Source organism: Phoca vitulina, unplaced genomic scaffold, assembly GCF_004348235.1.
Source record: "Phoca vitulina isolate PV1807 unplaced genomic scaffold, GSC_HSeal_1.0 scaffold2, whole genome shotgun sequence".
Lineage (NCBI taxonomy): Eukaryota > Metazoa > Chordata > Mammalia > Carnivora > Phocidae > Phoca > Phoca vitulina.
This window is the reverse complement of record NW_022589705.1, coordinates 14360721-14369372: the sequence shown is the minus strand read 5'-3', so window position 1 is coordinate 14369372 and position 8652 is coordinate 14360721. Positions and strand designations below refer to the sequence as shown.

Here is an 8652-nt window from a genome sequence, read left to right as displayed (position 1 = left end):
ATACTGTCTTAGTTTTGAACATTGTGGTTTTTTTACATTTCTTGTTGGTTGTTCATTTGTTTGCTTTTCTGAATCGTGAAAGCCTTTGTATATTATACGATTATTAATCATCTATCTGCTGATTATGCTGGTGGGTTTCTGTTTATTTTTATTGTGGCTAGATTTGTTATATCTTTCATTTTATTTATGCTTTTTAATTTGTGGTCAAGCTGAGAAACTTCAGTGGTATTTTGCTATTTTTTGTCACTTGTTTGTTTTCTTACCTAGTATCTAATTCCCCTTCCTATAGCAACCCGATTGACTTTGGGGGCATTGACTCTTATCTATTTACATAGATTTTGTGGTTCTATAAACTCGGTGTCATGGGAGACCCAAGATAGACTCATCAGAGCATTTCCTCAGGATTCTGAATCTAGATTGGACAAATACAAGCACGGGAAGAAATGGCTGGAGCACATTTGTTCTCATGCTGGTGTCCATGTAAATAATTTCCCTAAACCTGATCTGTGACCAATATATTTTCTTCAGATTGAGTCAACAATTATAATTACTACATTTATACATGTATATACATGCATGCATATTTCTTTCTTACTTATATTAAAATATGTATTTATCTGTAAAACTAATACAAAATATTTTTTATGTTTCTGCAATTTTATATCATTTATTCATTTATATTATAAAATTTCTCTGGGTCATCACATGGATTAAAATTCAGGAAAGAACAAGTCTCAGGGACAATGTGTCAGAGATGCTTGTACTGACTACTTGGTAATAAAATACCATGTTTTACATTATTAAAAGGACTGTCAAAACATCTAACACATTACAACAGTCCTATCAAAACACCTGTGGCACGATGTGGTATTTTCTTTTTTTTGGTTGTCAAATGATCCTTTATTGACACATTTTCCTTTGTAGTGAACTAGCTGGGCGTTCCACCGCACCACTGTCGGTGTCATGAGGGTGGCGGCCGTCAACATTGCAGCCCACACACTGGCAGTCCCCAGGATTTCTTTAATGGTTCCAGAGAGTTCTCTGGCTAAAGATCAGTTTCGCATCTGTCGGGCAATATTGAGAGTCTCATCAAAAGTGATATTTCCACTGTGCTTAATGTTTTTCTGCTTCTTTCTGTCTCTTGGTGGTTCCTTGAGGGCTTTGATAATCAGGGCAGAGGCAGAAGGTACCACTTCAATCTGGGCCTGTCTGTTCTGAACGGTCAGTTTCACTGTAATCCTTAGACCCTCCCAATCACCGGTTGCCTTGGCGATGTCATCACCAACCTTTTTTGGAGACAGACCCAGCGGGCTGATCTTCAGGGCCAGGGCAGACGCGGCACCGACTTCGCCACCGGTGCACCTCAGGCGCTTTGATCTCGTTGGGGTCGAACTTAGGCGGCTGGTGTCGGATGAACCCGGCTTCGGGACGACCGAGGAAAGTTGCACCTTTGCCTCCCCAAGCCGAAAGCCAAAAGGATGTTGTACTTTCTTTGTCTAAGTGGATTCATAAAAACAGGGATGGTCTGACAATCCTCTTAACCAGGATACAACACTGATTTTCACTACCCTATATTATTCCTTATTTTTTATGGATGCATGGTTAACTACTAAAATAAGTATTACAAGATAAATTTCCCTCAAAATATTCTTAAAATTCAGTATTTGATGACTTTATAAATCAAAACACATGTATTATTCCATTCCATTTCAGTAATAATAGCCTAAATCAGGTTTGTCTCATTTATTGCCCTATGGAAAAACTAAAGAAATATAAGTACAGAATCTGCCTGTTTCATGTATTCTTTTCCCCTTAAAAAGTAAAACTTAAAACAGAAACTTTGCAGATATGGAGCACATATTTAATCCTCTTTTCCTGATATAATCATATAAAATATTTTATCCAAATGAAATCCCAAAGTTTCGCCTTTAACTAATGAAGTAGAATATTATTTTAATCCAACTGTATGCATCTTTTAGAGAGTATAGATTCAAAGACAGGCCAGTAAAATATTCAAACATTAACCAAATATTTTTTCTAGTACACAATTATCTTTTTATCCAGTCAGTTGTCTTCTTTTGATTCCACTATACTGGAGAATGACACATTACTCAACTAATACTGACCAAGCACTAGCAACAGAATAAAAGTATAAAAGCTTCATTTCTCAAGGATAATATTAAGGCATCAGAGTTTTATCTAAGATGGACAGAGGATAAAGTTTAAGAGAAACTGTATTTAAAATCACTACCCTAATGGATGACATATGTAACAACTAACATTCTTTGTGTAGTAAATATGAGATACTAACTATTCTTCCTATTCATAGGTTCACTTATTTAATCTTATCATAACACTTCATGGTGAATAAAATTATTATCTATTTTCTAACAGATCAAGAACTGATGCACAGAGGTTAAGTACAATGGCCAAAGTCACACAGTTATGAAACAGAGGAAGGGGGATTTCAACAGATTGTATGGCTCTAGCCACTATGATAAACTGTCAGTCAAAGCTCAGCATACTATTAGATATAGTTAGTTTCCATTAACTGCTTACTAAGATTAGTATTTTCTGACAGAAGGAGAGGTATTTTGCACATTGTTGTATAAATGTTATTAGTAATACTGTATTTCATCTAATCGAAGTTGCCATCAAATATAATTCACACCATTATTTTATGTACCACTAAATAGGAATTGTCAGTTTAACTATAATATGATCTTCTCTGAATTTTTATTTTGTAATTATTAAAAGAACTCTTTTGACAGATCTGACGAGGTATTTAGAGTGATATGACACTTAACTTTAACACATGCGCACATCTTGACCTTTTTAGTGTATATAGCATTAATAGTATCATTTCAAGGTGCATCATAAACATCAATTATAATAGCCATCTCAGTTTCAGATATTCTAAAATGTGAAAAAAAAACATGTTTGGAAGAGATAAAATATAAAAGTAGCTGTCATTTATTGAAGACCTACAAAACCCATAGCATTCCACTCATTGTCTTTATATGAATTATATCATCAAATTTCATCAAAAGAAAACAGAGGACCAGACTGTAACAAACCCAATGTAAAGGAAGGTGGACAGCCGTGAAGTCAAGTCCTATCACGCTGCATAATTGTTCACGGGTAGCAACATGTTTTAAAAAGAAATTCAAGTAAATAATAGTCTTTTGGGACTAAAAATACGTTCATAGCCACCAACTTCAACATACTAACCATAATGTATTCTACTATAAGAGAGACTTGATTCCTTTAAATCATATTTATTTATTACCCAAGTCAAAATTTAAGTTAAATCTTAAATCAAGCTATGATTCGGCTGAATGCCTTTTATTTTTTTATTTTTTATTTTTTTTAAAGATTTTATTTATTTATTTGAGAGGGAGAATGAGATAGAGAGAGAGCATGAGAGGGGGGAGGGTCAGAAGGAGAAGCAGACTCCCCGTTGAGCAGGGAGCCAGATGCGGGACTCGATCCTGGGACTCCAGGATCATGACCTGAGCCGAAGGCAGTCGCTTAACCAACTGAGCCACCCAGGCGCCTGCCTTTTATTTTTTTAGAGTACTATGTACTCTATAGCATTCAAATGTTCCTTAAAGTTACTTACAACATAAATTTAACGTATACAAACTTAGTCATTTGGATAATTACTAAAGACTTTTCAAGACTTACTAAAAGTATGCCATGAATTATAATAAAGTCCTAAATTACAGTTTTAATATTTTGTTCATGACTTAAAAGGTATTATAAAAGGAATATGAAAAAGCAATGAAATATCAAGGGAACGTATAAAACCTTGTATACTAATAAAAGTTCTTCAAAATTCTGACCTCTTTTCTCATATTATGTCCAAAAATTGGAAGTGCAGAACTCTTCAGGCATTGGTTGAAAATTTTCTATGAGCAGGATTTATAGGTGGAGAATCACTTTTTGCTTGGGCAATAATTCCACAGTATCAAAGAAGAGGATTTCAAGAATAGCATTTTGGGAGGATCTGGTTCAAAATATGACAGCTATTCCAAAAAAGAATGGAATACCGTATGACTAGACAAAATTTGGTTCTTCTTTGAAATGTCAACTAATAGAAAAGAAGACAAGGAAAAGGGAAAAATAAAGAGCAGGGTGAGGGGGAATGGGACAAAAACAAAGAACAAGATGATATATTTAAATCCAACCAGTTGGGGACTGCATTAAATATAGGTAGGTTAAAGACACCAATTATAAGGCAGAGGTTGTCAGACTGTATTTTTTAAAAGGATCAATTATATTCTGCTAGAGGAAATGCACTTTATATAACAAGAGAAAGATGGATTAAAAGTTAAAGGATGGAACAAGGTATATCAGGCAGACATTAACTAAAAGGAGGGCTGACTGTCTATATTAATATCAAACAAATTATGTTTCATTAGTGATAAAGAAGGACATTTCATAATGACAAAAGTGTCAATTCATCAAGAAGCCATAGCAATCTTTGAATGCAACTGATCGAGAGAGAGGGAAAAGACCATTTTATCAATATCAGAAAAAAAGAAGGGTTAGTCACTAGATAACTTACAGAATTTAAAAGGATAATAAAAGCATGAGCCAAGATTATGCTAGTAAATTTGGTATATTAGATGGGATAGACTTGAGAAAATAATCATGGGAATATATCAATTACTAATAAATTTAACAGAAATATATCTATACAGATTTTTAGTAATTTTAATCATTTATGTTTGTCAAAGAAGTTGTCTATCCCATTAAAATTCTCTGAATTTTTCCTTAAGGACAAGATCAAGTTATTTTTAATATATTAATTCATCACAAGGGTGCCTGGGGGGCTCAGTTGTTAAGCGTCTGTCTTTGGCTCAGGTCATGATCCCAGGGTCCTGGGATCAAGCCCCGCATTGGGCTCTGTGCTTGGCGGGAAGCCTGCTTCTCTCTCTCCCACTCCCCCTACTTGTGTTCCCTCTCTCGTTGTGTCTCCCTCTGTCAAATAAATAAATAAAATCTTAAAAAATTTTTTTTTAAAGATATTAATTCATCACAAATCATTCAATACAGGCATATCTCATTTTATTGTGCTCTATTGCACTTTGCAGATCTTTTTTTCCTTTTTTTGACAAAATGAAGATTTGTGGCAACCCTGCTTTGAGGAAGTCTATCGGTGCTATTCTTCCAATAGCATTTACTCACTGTGTCTCTGTGTCACATTTTGGTAACTCCAACAATATTTCAAACTGTTTTATTATTATTATATTTGTTATGGTGATCTGTGATCAGTGATCTTTGATTTTGCTATTGTAATTGGGGTGCTACAAACCATGCCCATTTAAGACAGAAAACTTGGTGTGCCTGGGTGGCTCAGTCGGTTAAGCAGCTGCCTTCGGTTCAGGTCATGATCCCAGCGTCCTGGGATTGAGCCCCACCTCGGGCTCCCTGCTCAGTGGAGATTCTGTTTCTCCCTCTCCACTGCCTGCCTGCCTCTCTGCCTACTTGTGTGCTCTCTCTCTCTCTGTCAAATAAATAAATAAAATCTTAAAAAAAAAAAAAAAAAGACAGCAAACTTAATCCATAAATGTTGGGTTTGTTCTGACTGCCCCATTGACTGGCTAACCCCATATCTCTCCCTCTCTTCAAGCTTCCCTATTCTCTGAGACGCAATATTGAAATCAGGCCAATTAATAACTCTACAATTGCCTGTAAATGTTCAAGTGAAAGGAAGAGTCACATGTATCTCACTTTAAATCAAAAGCTAGAAAATGATTAAGCTTAATAAGGAAGGCATGACAAAAGCTGAGATAGGCCAAGGCTAAGCCTCTTGAATCAGCCAAATTGTGACTGCAAAGGAAAATCTCTTGAAGGAAATTAAAAATTATACTCCAATGAACACACAAATAATTTAAAAAAAAGTGAAAAAGCCTTATTCCTGACATGGAGAAAGTTTGAGTGATCTCGATAGAAGATCAAACCAGCCATAACATCCCTTTAAACCAGGGCCTAATCTAGAGCAAGGCCTTAACTCTAATTCTGTGAAGGCTGAGAGAGGTGAGAAAGCTTCAGGAGAAAAGTTTGAAGCTAGTAGAGGTTGGTTAGTGAGGTTTAAGGAAAGAAACCATCTCCGTAATATAAAAGTGCAAGGTGAAGCAGCAAGTGCTGATGGAGAAGCTGCAGCAGATTATCCAAAAGATCTAGCTAAGACAATTAATGAAGGTGGATACACGAGACAACAGATTTTCAGTGTGGGCAAAACAGCCTTCTAGTGGAAGAAGATGCCATCTAAGTGTCTTTAGCAGCTGGGGAAGGCAGGCACACACTTACTCTCTTTCTTCTGCAGTGGGGATTGCTGGCGTCCTCTATCTGGAAGATGTGCCACCCTGGGAAGAATGGTGATGTGGGCAAATTTCCTCTTACCCACTCCAATGTATCCAAATTCATTTTTACATATACATATGTGTGTGTGTGTGTGTGTGTGTGTGTGTGTGTGTTGACTGAAAGAGTCTACACACACAGCAGAGTATGCTGAAATGTCTCTTCTGAAAATCTGGACTTCTACAGAGGCTCTAGTCTGTGGGTGTCTGCACAAGTTAGCCTTTCCCAGGTGTTCCCACACCTGTCCAAGAGGAGCTGAAGCCAGTTTACAGGCTCCAGTCCATACCACAGTCTATACTGAGGTCTCTCTGCCTATTACCCATTGCACAGCTGGGTGAGATGCTTCCCGGGTCCTTTGGCCTATGATGCTGGAATCCACAAATCTCAAAGAGGCACTTTTGTTTGTGAATGGATGTCAAATTTTAGCTGTTAAAGGAGGGACAAAAACAAGGCATGTCTTCTTTCACCATGAATGTTGACATCACTTCTACATTTCTGAGTTATATTTGAGTAAGATTTCTAGCTTTTTTGAGAACTAAGCTGAAATCATTAATTTTAAGATTTTTTATTCATATATATGCATTTAATGCAATAAATATTCCTTTGGGTGCTACTTTAGTAGCAAGTATCCAGTTTTGACATGCCAGATTTATTATAATTCATTTCCAAAATTTGGCTGTCTCTGAAAATTATACATTACTTAAAGTTGTTTAATTGTTTGAATTCCAGGCAGTGAGAGATTTTATATATATCCTTTAATTACTGTTTTCCAGTTTAATTCTATCACAGGAGAAATTATTTTGAATGATTTCAGTCATTTGAAATTGGCAGAAGCTCTTTTTAGGGCCTAAGATACTTGAGTCCATGTACACTTGATAAGAAGTTTATTGTTATCTTTAAGATTTTCTATGTATTTACTGCATTTTTTCCAATTTCTACTGTTGGTACTTTTATTTATTCTGTCTGCTTTATAATACTTACACTCAAGCAACATACATCATCTGAATTTATTCTTTTTCAATACTGTTTCGTATCTTCTACACCATTTTCATTTTCATAAAAAATTAGAATAAACTTGCCAAATGCTACAAAGATGTCTTCTGGGTTTATTTGAATCTATAGGTCTATTTGGTAAGAAAACCATTAAGTGACTTTGAGTTTTCTGATCCACATATAGTTTATACTTGTATTTTCTTTCCTGCACAATATTTGCTCTAAAATGAATAATTCTTTCATTGGTTTACTCTTTTTTATGTAACCATTGCTAATTTTTCTCATAAACTACATGAATCAGCTTTGAACAATATTTGCTCAGTTATACGGCCTTCTTCCAGGGCCACACATCTCTAAATACTAAATGTAAACAAAGTTCAAATCTTCATTTAAGACATTTATTTTTCAAGTTTAAATCCAAGTTTGAATCCAAGTTTAAAATAAGTGTCTTATAGATATCAACTTGTATTTGGCCTAAATAAAAAAAATGTATAGAAAAAGGCTATTCCTATCCTTACTCTAAGCTCTGAAAATTCTTCTCATTGTAAGGATATCTACCCAGATTTTTACCCAGAGCCATACGTGTGGTTGCTGTGATGCTATGTAGCTGATCCCTTCCACTTAGTGCAGGGATGTCACATGGAACCACCTACAAACCAAATTTCTCCCTCTTCCTTAGGAAACTAAATATTTGTAACAATTCCATGAGTACGTAGATGAAGGAAGTGTGGAAGTACCCTGGAAATAAGTGAGCTAGGTGAATAAACCACATGATCATGTACATTACTTGTGTTTTCAGGAACTTATGTCTGATCTTGAATATGCTTCCAATTAAGAAGGGATGCTATTGCACATAGTTAGTTTCATGATCTATTAGGTCAGATAACATTTAGGTCATGATAAGTGGGTCAGTTTGCAAGGGTTCTGTTGTTCCATGGTCTGGTGATCAGTTCATCTCAATAACAATGTAAGAACTGTTTCTCAATAGAAAAATATGAAGTCTCCAAATACGGAGTAGGTATGCTATAAAACCCTAGAAGCGTATTTTGTGGCTCTCCTTTCAGAAATTGCTTCAGTCTCCATAGAGCATCCTGATCTGCCACAGACACTTCAAACAACATTTGATTTGCTCAAGGTCAGAACTGCTTGCACCATGCCATAAGGCGATGGATAGAATTATTCTCCTCTAGGAATTTTTCCAAAACACACACTCCTTCTCTCCCAAGAGAGATCAGTACACACAAAGTGATATGTTTAGCATATGGTATTCAGTGGAGACCTTAGAAATTG

General features: G+C 35.6%; 1 pseudogene; it reads right to left on the bottom strand.

Annotated features, from left to right (window-relative positions):
• Positions 1-900: 900 nt before the first annotated feature.
• LOC116641729 lies at positions 901-1510 on the bottom strand (annotated as a pseudogene).
• Positions 1511-8652: the final 7142 nt, after the last annotated feature.